A 14,815-nucleotide genomic window follows, 5' to 3' on the forward strand; every position below is an offset into this window, starting at 1 on the left:
TATTTATGCAATGTATCCAAATTGAGTCACCCTCCATCATTCACCCCATCCTTCCTTCTCTTCCTTTTGACACCAGACTCATTAAGTTTCCTTGTTCCATTTTCTCATATGTACATTGTTACTCACTTCAAACACATTCCATCTCACCAACGCCTAATGACTCTGTGGCAATCACATTCCAGAAGTTTAGACAAATACCATTTAGAATAAAGTCATTGAAATGCTTTACAAGGCTCTAAAAGAAATTGAAAAACAAAATTTAGATGCTCTTATTTCTTCACCTGATAGCCCTGGGTGTTCAGCGAGCTGGCCCTGGGGAGGATTCCTCCTATTACCTGTGAGTGGAGCTGCAGGGACACTGGAGGGAGGTGAGCTCTGTTACCCACTCAGGTATCTTACACCTAGAAATTTCAGCTGGGATTTCCAGCAAGAAATGAAACCTTGAGTGTTACGGTATAAACACAGAACTTGCTAGTGATGAGCGTGGGTAGATTTTAGTTGTGGTTAAGAAGTTTTCTGTCCAAGATAAAGAATTTGGAACAGAAAATTGGTTTGAATCCATGCTTCACATGAATATTTTAATCTATTCCAAAATGGTACATTTCTCGTGCCTCAACTTTCTTCATTATGACATAATGAAGACCTATTTCCATCACTGTGCCACCTAACTCATTTGGTACCCACTCAGGCTTAAGAGGAAAGGAAACGTTCCCCAGATTGCACTCCTCATGACAAGAAGATTTGCCAGATCACAAATGAGCAGAGAGAAGTGGAAAGAAGGGGAGACTTGGGATCATCAAAGATCCTAGATGATTCACATTGTTTTGAGCATTATTTCTTTCTGCAAAAGGAAAAAAAAATATACAAAGATCACTATTTCTCATTCCAGTACTGAAGGCCATAGAGGAATGGTTCAATGGAAGATACACTAAGTTAATCAATGCATACTTGGATGTCTTTGACATATCTTGAGAAACACCTACTGTGAATTTTTCCTTCATGTATACACATTTCCTTTTTTCAGATATAAAATAATTCTTTAAACTAGTTGCAAGCTGACTACTTGACTTCCTCCTTCTTTTCCCCAAAGCTTAGGGAAGATGTGTTTCAGAGAGACTATTCTTGTAGCCTTATAGCTCTTCCCCCTGGCTTACCGCCATGTGCCAACAGTTTATTTTTCCATATTTGAGAAGCATTTTGTGCTACAGTTTGCTTTTCTGTATTTGAGAAGCACTATGTGAAAAGATTTTTAACTTCCCTCTTGGCTCTAAATTTTGTTCAGTTCATGTGTGGAGAGAACATTAAAATAATAGAGGGGCTGATTATTATTAAAGTACTTTATATGCATGTATGAAAATGTTATAATAGAATCTATTATTTTTCAAAATTAATATATGCTTACAAAGGCTGCCAAGTGCAAACCAAAGAGACAAACACACTCTCTCTCTCTCACACATACACACACATATACATACCAATGGAAGATTAATGTCTTAGCAGAAAGATGTAATTTAAAGGATCACTTAAGCTGGAAAGGAGGGTGGACAGGGAGTAATTAGAACCAACAAATTATATCCTCTCAGATGGTATAAGCAAGGAATACTCCTACTTACTAGTCTGATTGCATTGGATATGACCTAATGAAATAAAACATGACTACAAATTCAATTTTTATTTTTTCTTTAACAATAAACCCTGTGCAGATGGAGACCCTTGATGGAAATGTAAACACCCTATTACAACAAAAATCCAATGTAAAGAGAAATACAAATTACATAATAGAGCACATAGTTGGAATAATTCTCTCATGAATAAGAGCCATGTGACTAGCACTTGTTAGAAATTATTAGAAATCTGTAAGAATATGCTACTTATAAAACTCCTAAATGATTGGGGATTAACAAGCTTCTAAAATTCTCATTTGCCAAACAAGAAATCACCAAAGAAATTACAAAATAGTTTCTATGAATATTCTATAGTGATGGGAAGAAGCTAAGAAAATGCATAAGGAAACGCTTGTCTTTAAATATTTATTAGAAAATGTGAAAAGCGTTTTAAAAATCCAGTTTTTTACCTTATGTTGAGGGAACAAATTAAAAAAATTAAACAATTTAACCATAGAGGGCTTTGTGGTAGGGTACCTGCCAATGAATGTAAAACATCAAATAGTGAGTTTGACTTCCCAGGCAAAAAACATTTAAGTGTAGAGAGAATAAAAATAAGAATAGAAAGCATTGAAATGTGAAGCAGAAAAACAAATGGGAATAACATTAATTACTAATAAAATCCAAGGCTGAATTTCTGGGCATATGAAAACATTTATGTTTCCTAATGATATGAATTAAGAAAAAAATACTATGGAAAACAAAAGTTTTCAAAACCAGAGAGGAAAGAGAAGATCACATCTCAAGGCAGTGTTAGTTTAAGGAACTATAAAGAAGAACTTAATAATTCAATAATTATATCACATAAGCACTATAACTAATTTGTTTGGAAAGATATAAAAATTAGTTAAATTAGCAGTATTAGTGGTTTAGTCTATAAAGTCAGCTACTCAGATGACTGAGATCTGAGGACTAAGGTTCAGCCCTGAAAGACAAATCCCAGAAACTCTTCTCAATTTACAAGAAAATGTTGGAAATAGTGGCATGACTCAAGAGGCAGAGCACCAGCCATGAGTGAGAAAGTTGAGTGAAAATGCAAGATGTTGCATTTAAGCTCTTGTGTACTGACTCACTCTCACACACATACATACACACTCACACAAATCAGTAAAATATTATGGACTATGTACTCTACCTATATATAAACTACATGTACTCTACATAGTATAATAGAGAAAATATTAATATAATTATAGTTTTTTAAATAATTTATTTTATAATCAAAGATCCATAAGAAATGATATCAGATCTAGGTGAAAAGGAGAAGGTTCATCAAATATGAAAAAATTGAATGCCAATTCCATGCACTCTTTGCTTTTCAGGAAGGACTAGAATTTTAAAGACTTTACTTCTAGTTATATGTTACCAGAATAACCCTGAACATCAAAACCATAAAAAGGTTTAACAATAACAACAAACTACTGAGTAATATATCTCATGCTCCCATGTATAGAAATACTTTAGGAAAAAATAGAATATTAAAGACAATAAAGTTAAATATATCATAACTACATAGAAAAGAAAATATCTATTTATAAAACATTCTTGTCCAAAAATTTCTGTGGTCACTTATGTGTATGTGTGTGTTTGTGTGTGTGTATGTGAGAGAGAGAGAGATAGAAGGGGGGAAGAACTCAGAACTAGAAGAGGTATTCTCTGTGGAAAATGGATATAAAAACTCTCATATGTTAAAGTCTACTCAGCAATAAAAATAGAAATCATGAGCCATAGGAAAGAACAGTAGGCAATGCTTCTCAAACATTATGTTGAAAGGCACATAACAGGCATACCAAAATGGTATGCCCATGACTCAGATTTGTGAGAGAGCCTATAGCAATCAAATTCAATCTGGGAATCATAAAATGCAGAACTTGCCTAAAGGCAGATACTAAGCATGTAGGAATCTTCTAGGTCTTAATTACATTGGTGGTTACACATATGTACAGTTTTCAAAACTCATCAAATTATGTACATACCATCTGTGTACTCTTCATTGTATGAAAATTTTACCTTAATTTAAGAGACATAGGCTGTGGGATTGCCTGAAGTTACTGACTGGTAGAGAGACTGTCTGGCAAGTGCAAGGCTCTGACTTGAAAATAGTAATCTATGCTTTCAGTGCTGAGATATTTGAAGCTTACAGTCATTTTGAAATGAACATTTTATTCATTAGGGTTGTGTTGCTATGCAATGAGCTCAAAACTTTTTGACCAAGACCTGTAAATTCCTTTCCATACAATTCTGGAAAATACCACTCTACTCTGATTTAGACTTCTTTAGATTTTGTATATAAGTGAGATTATGAATATTTGTCTTTTTTCTGCCTATTTGATTTTGTGGTTAATGAAATTTTATTATAATTATAATATTATTATATTAATAATATATATACTATATACTATGTTAATAATTAAGTTATATTGTCTATCCACATTGTGGTAAATGACAGACAAGACTTCCTTTTCTCATAGGGCCGGGTTTGCATTCCATTGTGCATAAACTCTGCACTTTCTTCACTAGTCACCCCCAGAGGGACTAAATTTAAGTTGATCCCATGTCTTCATCATTGTGGGTACTGAAGTTGACATGGGAGAGTAGATGTTTGTGAAATCCTGATTTCAATTCCTTTGAATAGAAACCCATGATCATTTAATTCTTAGTTTTCTACAAAAAGCTTTTACACAATCAAGGAAATACAGAGTGAGGAATTAACAGAGTAGAAGAATATACTGGTCAGCTATGCATCTGGTAAGGGTTAGTATCTAAACACATAAGGAAATCAAACACCTCAATAACAAGGAAAACATAAGCTCATATTACAAAAAGTGATGAACACACATTTCTAAAGTGATGGCATACAAATGGTCAAAGGTTCATGAAAAGCATATTAAACCCCCAGACAACTGTCGCCTCATACCTGTTAAAATGATTATCATAAAAAGGATGAAAGAAATATTGGTAAGTGCATGGAGAAAGGGGAAACTTCAAACACTATTGGGATGTGTAAATTAGTTCAGCTGGTATGTGAAGTCCTTAAATTACTGAAAATAGATTTACCTTTTAAAACCAGAGAAGTGCAGATCTAATATATTCTAGGAAAATACCAGAAGGCAGTTTGCCTACATTTGCTCTTTCATATTATCAGCTCTTATCCAAATAATTATTTATACTTCAGCATAAAGTGCTCCATAATGACCAAACCTTGTACAGATCTCTCATAAGTATGTGTGTATATATGTATATCAATATCTATAAAAAATAAGAATAATGAACTTAAGTTACAAAGGTCCCAAACAGACATTTCTTAATAGAAGGTATACAAATAATCAAAGTAGATATCTATACACCTAGATATCTATATTATATAGCTCTATCTATAGATAGACAAGTAACTTGAGACCCCAAAGAGGTTTTAATAATATTATTGCTTAGTCTCCACTTTTGCTATTTTGATTTAACTAATATCAAGGATGAGAGTAGGCAGCCTGATTTGAAAGCCCCAAATTCCTAAGCTGAGAGAAAAGGACACAGAGTGTGTCTTAGTTATCAACTTGATTTACAAATACCTTATGAGATTCCTCCTAATACATAGGTGGGTTTTTTGCTCTCATGTTTCACTCTTAACCTTTTGGAGATCACTTCACCTTTCCACATTGCATCTTTTCTCCCCCATTTCTACTTTACCTGTGTGCAGCCTCAGTGGCTGTGGGTGCTACCACACTGCAGTTCTACTATTGTTTATGCTGGGTCCCTCATTTTACTCTTTTGTAAGGAAAAGAGGAATCTGTCTCTGTAAGGTCAAATCCTCCCCATGTAGTTTGGTCTCTTCCCATTCCAGGTTCTGGATCTCACTCTTGTTCATAACTATGGCTATCTTTTCTTTTATTGAGACTGTTTCCTCCCCCTGTAAATTTGCAGACCTTAAGCTGTAATGTGAACTCTGGGGTCTCAAAAAGGCCCAATATTAGCTCAGAGTCTCATCAAACAAAAATCATTCCCAGGGAATTTTAAGCATTGTTGCTTCCCTCTGTAAATACTGCCTTCACGTGAAGCACTGTCTTCTCCTTTTCAATTATGTAACATCAACAGTTGCTTTCAAGTTGTCTTTTGTCAAGCTTTAATTGATCTCCTTGAAATGTGTCTCTGGTTCTTCTCTATTAGCAGGGGTTTCCTGGAAGGGAAGGCGGGGACTCCCTAGCTCACTGGGAAAGTGTGCTGCCTTCTTTAGGTCCCATTTTTTTTTTTCTATTTTAAAAATGGAGTTACTCCGAGAAGCTTGGAGTTTAGGAGACTTTTCTTTTTTGTTCTGTGTGATGTGTGTGTGTGTGTGTGTGTGTGTGTGAGAGAGAGAGAGAGAGAGAGAGAGAGACAGATAAAGGTCAAAGACTAAATTTCTTACTTCCTTTCCTAAAAAACAACTCCCTTCAGACTTTCTAGCAACTAACTTTCCCTGCCTTCAGCAGCTCTTGGCCTCATGCTGTCTTGAGCCCTTCCTGACACACAGCTGCATGCCCCATTGCACCTCCTTCTCCCATCACTGGTGTCATCTTCCCCCGCCCCTGGTCTTATGGAAGAATGTGTCACCTTCTAAACTGCTGTAAAATATATATTTGCCTACTTGGCTTCTGGGACACTGTTTCTCTACTGTCCTTTCATTTTTCTATATCCGTAGGCAGGAATTTGTTGTTCTCTGTCTCCTCTTCACCTCTTGCTTCCTACGTATAAAAATCTTGAAAGAACTGCTCTTTCTCTCATACACATTTCTCAATGTCGGTATAAACAGATACCATCCTTTTGGGGATGAACCTGTTTTCTGACTTTGATTTTTATTAGTTTCTGAGCTTAGTCTCACAATCCCGGGGACTTGTGAACACTGGCTTCGTGTCCTTATGGGCTCCTAGCTCTGTCTTTCCTCCTTGCGTCCCCTTTCTCTGAACATGCCCTTGCTGCCATCCAAGTTAAACCCTGTGATGCATTCCTTTATTCTTCAAACATCTATCAGTCACAAACCGACCATGATTCTATTTTGTCCGTTTTTTTCCTGTTGGTCCAGGTTTTGTGTGTTACTTTTGCATGCTTCTTCATCACCTACCTCCCGTCAGCTTTGTGAAGTGTTACAAATGGCCTCTGTTTTTCCTTGTTGCACTTTATTATTCTGAGTAACCATTTTAATGATGTCCCCCTTTAGATTTCAGTATAACTGGTTGAGAACCCTGAGAAGTGGCTTGGTGATGGAGTTTAATGGACAGGGTGTTTGTGAAGGAATCTTTTAAGATCATCACAGATGGAAAGACTGAAGAGGCAGGGGAGGTTTAGGTTGAAGACATGATGTAACACAGGCCCTCTAGCAATTTTGACTGACCCATGAAGTGTTCTGGATCTAGAATGTTTCTAAACAGCTGCCTTCTCTTGGGCTGAGATGTGCTATGGCTTGGATATCCTTTGTTCTCCAAGGGTTTCTGTTAGATGTTTGGCCTCAGTGTGGCATGGGGCCTTTAAGAGGTGGACCTATGGGAGTGAGCTGCATTCTCATGGGCAGTGCCTTCAGCAGGGATTAAGGTAGTTTTGATGGACTCTGAGTTAGTTCTGAAGGTAATACATTGTTACAAGAATCTCCTTGCTCTCTGGCTTAATCATTGGACATTTGAGCTCTCCTCACACACATTCCCATCATCAAGATGCTATCTTAGCACTATGTCCTCGAAACTCCACACCTGTACAGTAAAATACTTCTCTTCTTAATGAAGTCTCCAGTCTCCTGTATTTTATTGCAGTGACTGAAAATCGACTCATGCAGTTAGTGGGCCAGAACTTTCCATCCTCCTCTGATCAGTCAGCGTGTTCTTCTGCAGCCGATGACCTTCTCACAAGGGCTCATGGCTGGGAATCTGGATACTGCCCCTTGGGCTCATTCTTCAGAAGAGTGGGTTGAACATCTCACCCAGTGGCCTCAGTTCCTTATTACCTAAAAGCTGCAATTGCACCTTTATCCCAGACTTCATGAGCACACTGTAGGTTAGTGCAAAAATCCAGTATCACTGTTTCAGTGTTTTATTTATTTATTTATTTTGAGAAGCAAGTTTGTGTTTTGAACTCAGGGCCTCAGACTTGCTAGGCTGGCACTGTACCACTTGACCTACAGCTTCTGTCCTGCCTTTTCTTGTTTTGTTTTGTTTGATTTGGTTTGAGACAGGGTCTCATAATCTCTGCTGCCCACGTTGGCCTTGAACCTTGATCTTCCTGCTCTACAGCCTCCCCAGTAACTTGCTTCCAGGTGTGGTTCTGCAATACCTGGACCAAGTCTCTCTCTTTTTTTCAAATTTAACCTCTGCTGCCATCATATAAAGTTAGTCAGTGTTCCTTCCAGGTGATGCCAGTTTTGTTCTCTCTGTGACTCACTCATGATTTCTAGTTTTGGTACAACTCCTATTCAATCATTGCTTTATCTCAAAAATCACCCTATCTTTCATCTTAGATGATGAGTGTCTATATCATTCTAGATACACCCAACTTTAAGTAATTTCCTTCTCCTCTTTTCTCCAACTAAAACATGTACATATCTTAGTCAGATACAGTGGGAATAAAGATACACTGGAGATAAAGATACTATTCCTGTGGTAGACATTTTCTTTCTTCTTATAAATTGAGTAAGGTTCTTCTGCTTCTTGTATTGTACTTAGTCACTCTCTCCATCTGTAACAAGTGTTGGTACCAAATTTTCCCTTTCTTCCCCAGGACTCTGGGCTGTGGTATCTATAACTTGCAACCTTAGAAGAATTCAACCCAATGCATGTCTTATAGCAGCGATGAACAGTCTATGACTAAATAGACAAATCAATGCTAGTCGATAATATGCCATAAAAAGACTTCCTTCCTATTTGAGAACTAGCTCTGAAGAAAGCAAGTTTTGATAGCATCCTGAGAGCTTCTGAGAAAATGTGATTAAATGTCACCATTTAAATCTGATATTTCTCAAAGCTTTTTTACACATTTGTCACAGTCATCATAAAAACAACCAGCTTCCTCTCAGGAATAAAATTTGAAGGTGCCTTGATAGCCTTATCTTTGTAAAAAGGAAACAAATATTAGCCCAACACCTGGGTACATTTTTCTTGTTGCTATACTCTCTGTCTCGAACACTAAGCATAGAAAATTGGGAGAATATTCATGTAGCATACTTAATTGTAAGTACAGAGTACTCGTAGTTTAATCAATTAGAATGGTCTCTTAACTTTTAATATTTAAGATTCTCCTGATCTTGCTTAGTAGATCTTTTGAGTGTCCTTGAAGGAACAAGGAACAAATCAGTCCCTTGAACACAAAGAACACGTTTTATTTGAGAAGGATTGCTTTACTTTTCTTTGCTCTGGGGCATATACACTGTCCTACTTCCCTGGTGGATGAAAGCTTAGAATATGTTAGGTAAGATGTTAAAATCATTAAGTAATAAGGAAGCATGCTGAGTGGGGAGTTTGGAGAGAAAAAAAGAATTGTAAGAGGGCTCTCTCCTAAGTGAGCATTAGTAAGAGTGTTTTATACTGTGAAAGGAAAGATAGCATGCATCAATTATGCATGGATAATATTATTGCATCCATAAGCTTATTCAAGTTCATACCATTGTAAAATGTGATGGTTGATTTTTATGTGAGAGAAAATTCAGCATTTCTCAAGGTGCCTATGTACACAAAATCATTTTTTAAAATCTTCTTTGACCTTATGGGGATTTTTCTGTTGGATTCACAAATCACAGACTACTTAACCTACAGAGCCTGTGCTTTTAATTCTTCCTTTAGAAACCTTTTTCTAGTTGGACACTGGTGGTACAGTCTTATAATCATAGCTACCCAGAAGATTGAGATCTGAGGATCGTAGTTCAAAGCTAGCCTGGGTAGGAAAGTTTGTGAGACTCTTATCTCTAATTAACTAGCAAAAGGCCAAAAGTAGATCTTGGTTCAAGTGGGAGTTTGCCAGTCTTGAGCAAAAAAGCTAAAGGATAACTCTCAGGTCCTGTGTTTAAACTCCAGTACCACACACACACACACACACACACCCCAGTTCTTTCTGCCTTGTATGCGTGTCTTGAGTTATCTCATTTCTGTCTTATGAATGTGCACATGTCAAATAAAATTCTAAACTTGTCCACATCTTGTTTACCCTCAGATTTTTTAGTAAAGCAGTTTTAGGCCATCAAAAATCATTTCTAATGAATAAAACAAGATTCTAATTGTATTTTCAAAGAAAGATTTTGCAAATAATAGACACATAAAACAGCGTGAGTCAGCTGTTACCATTGATGAATCCCTGGGGGAAAATGTGCTTGCATCCGTTTTCAGAGCATCTTAAATTTCATAAAATTAGTTAAATTTTTCCTTTAAAAAATCACTACATGTGTTTTTCCAACAGTCAAAATACTATCAATTTATACCTTTCTGTCTTTTACTGGTTGAGGACTTAAAATAGCTCCAATTAATGTGATAATTAGGAAAGGGAAGACTTGCACACGTCCACATCACGCCCCAATCTACATTTAAGTGGTAAATAATTAGCACCAGGAAACTAACTCTCTCACAAGACTGCAATTACAGAATCTCCTGATAGCACTAGTGGGCAGCACCATGGATAATGCTTTACAGCCTAATCTTTGCCTCCAACAAAGGTTTGATGCTTGTTGTAATTTTCTACCCTGCTCAAACATTAACTTTGAGCAGTTGTAAACCTTACTTTGAATTCTTGAGGAGACTGATAATATCAGTAGGAAAAAATTATATGATGCCTGGGGCTGGTTGCCTATAATCCTAGCTACTCAGGAGGCTGAGATCTGAGGATAGTGGTTTAAAACCATCCCAGGTAGGAAAGTCAGTGAGACTTTAATCTCCAATTAAGCACCAGAAACCTAGAAGTGGTGCTCTGGCTCAAAGTGGTAGAGCACTATCTTTGTATAAAAGAGGTCAGGGACAATGCCCAGGTCCTGAGTTCAAGCCCCATGACTGATAGAAAAAGAATTCATATGATGTTATCTACAATTACTTAATGTTTAAAGCCAGGCAGAGAGGTCTGGGAGACAATTATCTTCAATTAGACAGCAAAATGCTGCAAGTGGAAATCTGGCTCAATTGGTAAAGTGCCATTCTTCAGCAAAAAAAAAGGAAAACCTAAGTGTGAGGGCAAGAAGTCTGAGTTTAAGCCCCAGTTCCTCAAAGAACACACACACACACACACACACACACACACACACATTATAGACTATCAGAATGGAAGTAAATAAAATTTGCTTTCCTCATACTTAAATGGTTTAAAAACAATTTTAACCAGTGAAAACTCATATTTGTTTGTTTTTTCCTAAAGGAAAAGTAAAATGATTTTCTATTTGGTTTCCTATGTATCTGATACATTCATAAAATAGTAACCAAATCTTATTAGGAAGATTCTAATATCTTAATTTTGAACTTGCATTATGTTTCTTTGTGTGTAAATCTTTAATCTAAAAGTAATTAGGACTATCTTCTTTTGGCCTCATTGTGTTTTTTGCCTAGAGATCTGCATAATTTATCATGTCTCCTTTTTAACCATTTAGTGTGTTTATTTGAATAGACACATTCTGTCTACCAAAATGAGGGAAACTATGCAACCTCTTTCTCTGGGCCTGACATTTCAGTTCATATATTTTTTTCCTAGTCTTTTTGTTTCCCTACACAGGGTACAATATTATTCTTTCTGATGGGTGAACAGAATTCCATTGTATTATATATATAACACATTTTCTTGATTCATTTATCCATTGAAGGATTTTTGGGCTAATTCCATATCTTGGCTGTGGTAAATAATTCTGCAATGAACATAGTTGTGCTGGTAGCTTTAGTGTGTTCTTGTTTATATTCTGTTGGACAAATGCCCAGGAGTGGAACTGCTATGTCATAGGGAAGTTCTTAGGCATTCATACACCTTGAGACAAAAGGAGGATATTTATTTATTTATTTATTTTTTTATTGGTCGTGGGGCTTGAACTCTGGGCCTGGGCGCTGTCCCTTAGCTCTTCAGCTCAAGGCGAGCGCTCTACCACTTGAGCTACAGTGCCACTTCTGGTTTTCTGGTGGTTTATTGGAGATAGGAGTCTCACGGTCTTTCCTGCCCGGGCTGGCTTTGAACCGCTATCCTCAGATCTCAGCCTCCTGAGTAGCTAGGATTACAGGTGTGAGCCACCAGGGCACGGCCAAAAGGAGGATATTTGTAAGACAGGAACCAAAGGCCCAGTACCTATGCTCATCTGATTATATAAAATAATATTAATCAAAATGAACTCCAGGAAATGAAAATAAGAGGTTTTATTTTCTTTGTTGCTATTTTTGTTTTCTTTATTTTTTGTCTTGTTTGTTCATTTATCTGTCTTTGAGAGGGGAAGAGGGGCACTGAAATGGAGGTGCAGGAGTGAATAAATATAACAGAGGCACTTAATAGATACTGTTGAGAATGAAGTACAAAACTTAAGGTTGGAGATGTGAGGGAAAAACTGGGAGAGAGTGAGAGAAAGGGTGACATTGTCTGGGGAAAAAATGTATTCTATATTTGACTTATGCAACTGTAATCTGTACATCATGTTTATAATAACAACTTTGGCTTGGGGTGGGGAGTGGTGAGGAGGGGAAGCCTGTGGGGGTGTGGGAGATGGAAGGGATGGGAAGGGGAAACAAAGAAAGAGGCAACAATGCTTGATAAGAAATGTACTTATACCTTGCTCATGTAATTGTAACCCCTCTGTTCATTATTTTCACAATAAAAAAAATGCATGAAAAATGTTGAAAGATGTGGCGTAGATCAAGGTTCCTTGTATATATAAACTACTTTGTTAAATGGCAAAAAAAAAAAATTCAATACAAGCCAGGCGCCAGTGGCTCACATCTGTAATCCTAGCTACTCAGGAAGCTGAGATCTGAGCATCGTGGTTCAAATCCAGCCTGGGCAGGAAAGTCCATGAGACTCTTATCTTCAATAAACCACTAGAAAACCAGAAGTGGTGCTGTGGCTCAAGTGATAGAGTGCTCTCCTTGAGCTAAAGAGCTGAGGACAGTGCCCAGGCCCTGAGTTCAAACCCTACAACCAACCAAAAAAAGAAAATAATTCGATACAAAATTAAGAAAAGTGACAGAAAGTGGTTTGGGAGGTTTGGGTGAGAATGTGGAAGGGAGGCACATTGATGAAAGAGCTCTGGATTCATAAACTGCTTTGTTGAATGGCAACTCCTTTGTACAACTACTTAAAGATAATAACAATATTTTTTAAGTAGTTAAAAAAGAAAACATGAAAGAGTAATTGAGACATTAACTATGTCCTTCAAATGAATACCAAAAAGGTTTATAAATGTTCACAATCTCACAAAGACTGATTTCTATATTTATTTCATTTAGAACATTAAATTTGATGTAACTTTAAATGTGATTCACTGGATTACACAGTTAAGAGACTTAAGTAACATTTTTTTTTTTTTTGTAATTCAAGCATGCTTCCTTTTCTACCTCATTGAAATGCATCCCAGGAGACCAGCTGCCCAACCAGCAAGAAATTCTTTCCATGAAAATGGAATCACAAGCCATATTAAAGTCTTTCCTTACAATAAACATATTCAGGTATTTTGTTACAGTAATAGAAAGAAAGACACATGCATTTGCAATAAGACATTCTCATTTGGAATTGACCTCATTCTAAGCTCCTCCCTCTGGAATTTTAAACATCAGGCTTCACTGACTTTGACCCAGCATTTGAAATCTATTCTATGGTCCTTTTGACAGATAAATGTGTATTTTTCCTTTGGCAAGAATGCTACTACTTTTATTCTGTTCCCCTGTGATATTTATGTCTTCCAGTTCTGTCCATCTATTGGTTCTTAATGAAGAAATTGTTGACAGGTCTTGCATGATCATGTCCTCAGTGATGGAATAAGATCTATGATGCTTACGGAAAACCCAAAATAAAAAAAAATAATTGAATGTGTGAATAGGGTGTACAGTGTTTTGTGTAAGCTAAGGAAATATTGGTATTTCCTAACACAATGAAGAGATATTTTCTGACATTGATATTTAAGATAATGAAGTCAGGTATGAAAAGATGACTGGAGGCACTAAGAGCATTGGAAAGTAAGATTGGGGCAAGGAATGAGTGAGGGTCTACTGCTTTTCCCACTAGGCCTTTTGATCCAATTTTTCATATTATCTGTGCATAATATTTTCTGCATCAAAGTGAATGAGATGAAGCGATTTTAGAAATGTTTTACAGAGGATTGTGTTGCATCTCTGACCTTTCCAGACCCCTTCTTTTACATTACTCATGCATCTTTAGGGTTGATGCACATTCCGAACCTGAACTTGATTGACACATCAGGGAGAGAAGCGCAGAGGAATAAGCATGTGCCTTTAGCTCTGGCTACACTGAAAGCTAGAGATGACTCAGGTAGAAACAGAATTTACTGAAAACCACCCCCTCAAAAAAATCATTGCTTCAAGCCCAGATTTAATCTTTCCTAATTTCCTTTTTCCTGACCTAACTTTTGTAGTGATTCTAATGTCACACAAAATGAAGGTAAGTGTGATGAAGGAATATTGGCATGGAACTCAGTTGAAACCTCAGGTCAGCATATTTATGAAAATGTATGGAAATGTGAAATACATTCTGTATTCATTATAGAATGCCCTGAAGGAGCCATGAAGTTCACCCTCCTGAAACTCTTCAGCCTCATCTGCCTTAGAGGAATCTGCTTCTGGAGACCTAAAATGACTGGGATTCAGACAGTCTCTCTCTCTCTCTCTCTTTCTCTCTCTCTCTTGCTTTTTCTCTCTCTTTTTCTCTGTCTCTCTCCTCCTGACTCACTCATCTTTCACTTATCTATGTATGTATGCATGTATGTATATATGTTTGTGTGTATGTATGCCATGTATGTATGTATGTATGTAATCTTTCATTTATCTATCACCTATCATTTAGTATCTATCATCTTCTATCTATCTATCTATCTATCTATCTATCTATCTATCTATCTATCTATCTATCTATCTATCTATCTATCTTCTATCAAAAGAGAAAGAAAAATCTTATGAAGAATACCCAGATTTTCTCAACAAGGAATCACTGAACATTACGCTGTCTTTTCTCTGCTAACCAGA

The sequence above is a fragment of the Dipodomys spectabilis genome, unplaced genomic scaffold (assembly GCF_019054845.1).
Source record: "Dipodomys spectabilis isolate Male_0828 unplaced genomic scaffold, ASM1905484v1 ptg000092l, whole genome shotgun sequence".
NCBI classification, from domain to species: domain Eukaryota; kingdom Metazoa; phylum Chordata; class Mammalia; order Rodentia; family Heteromyidae; genus Dipodomys; species Dipodomys spectabilis.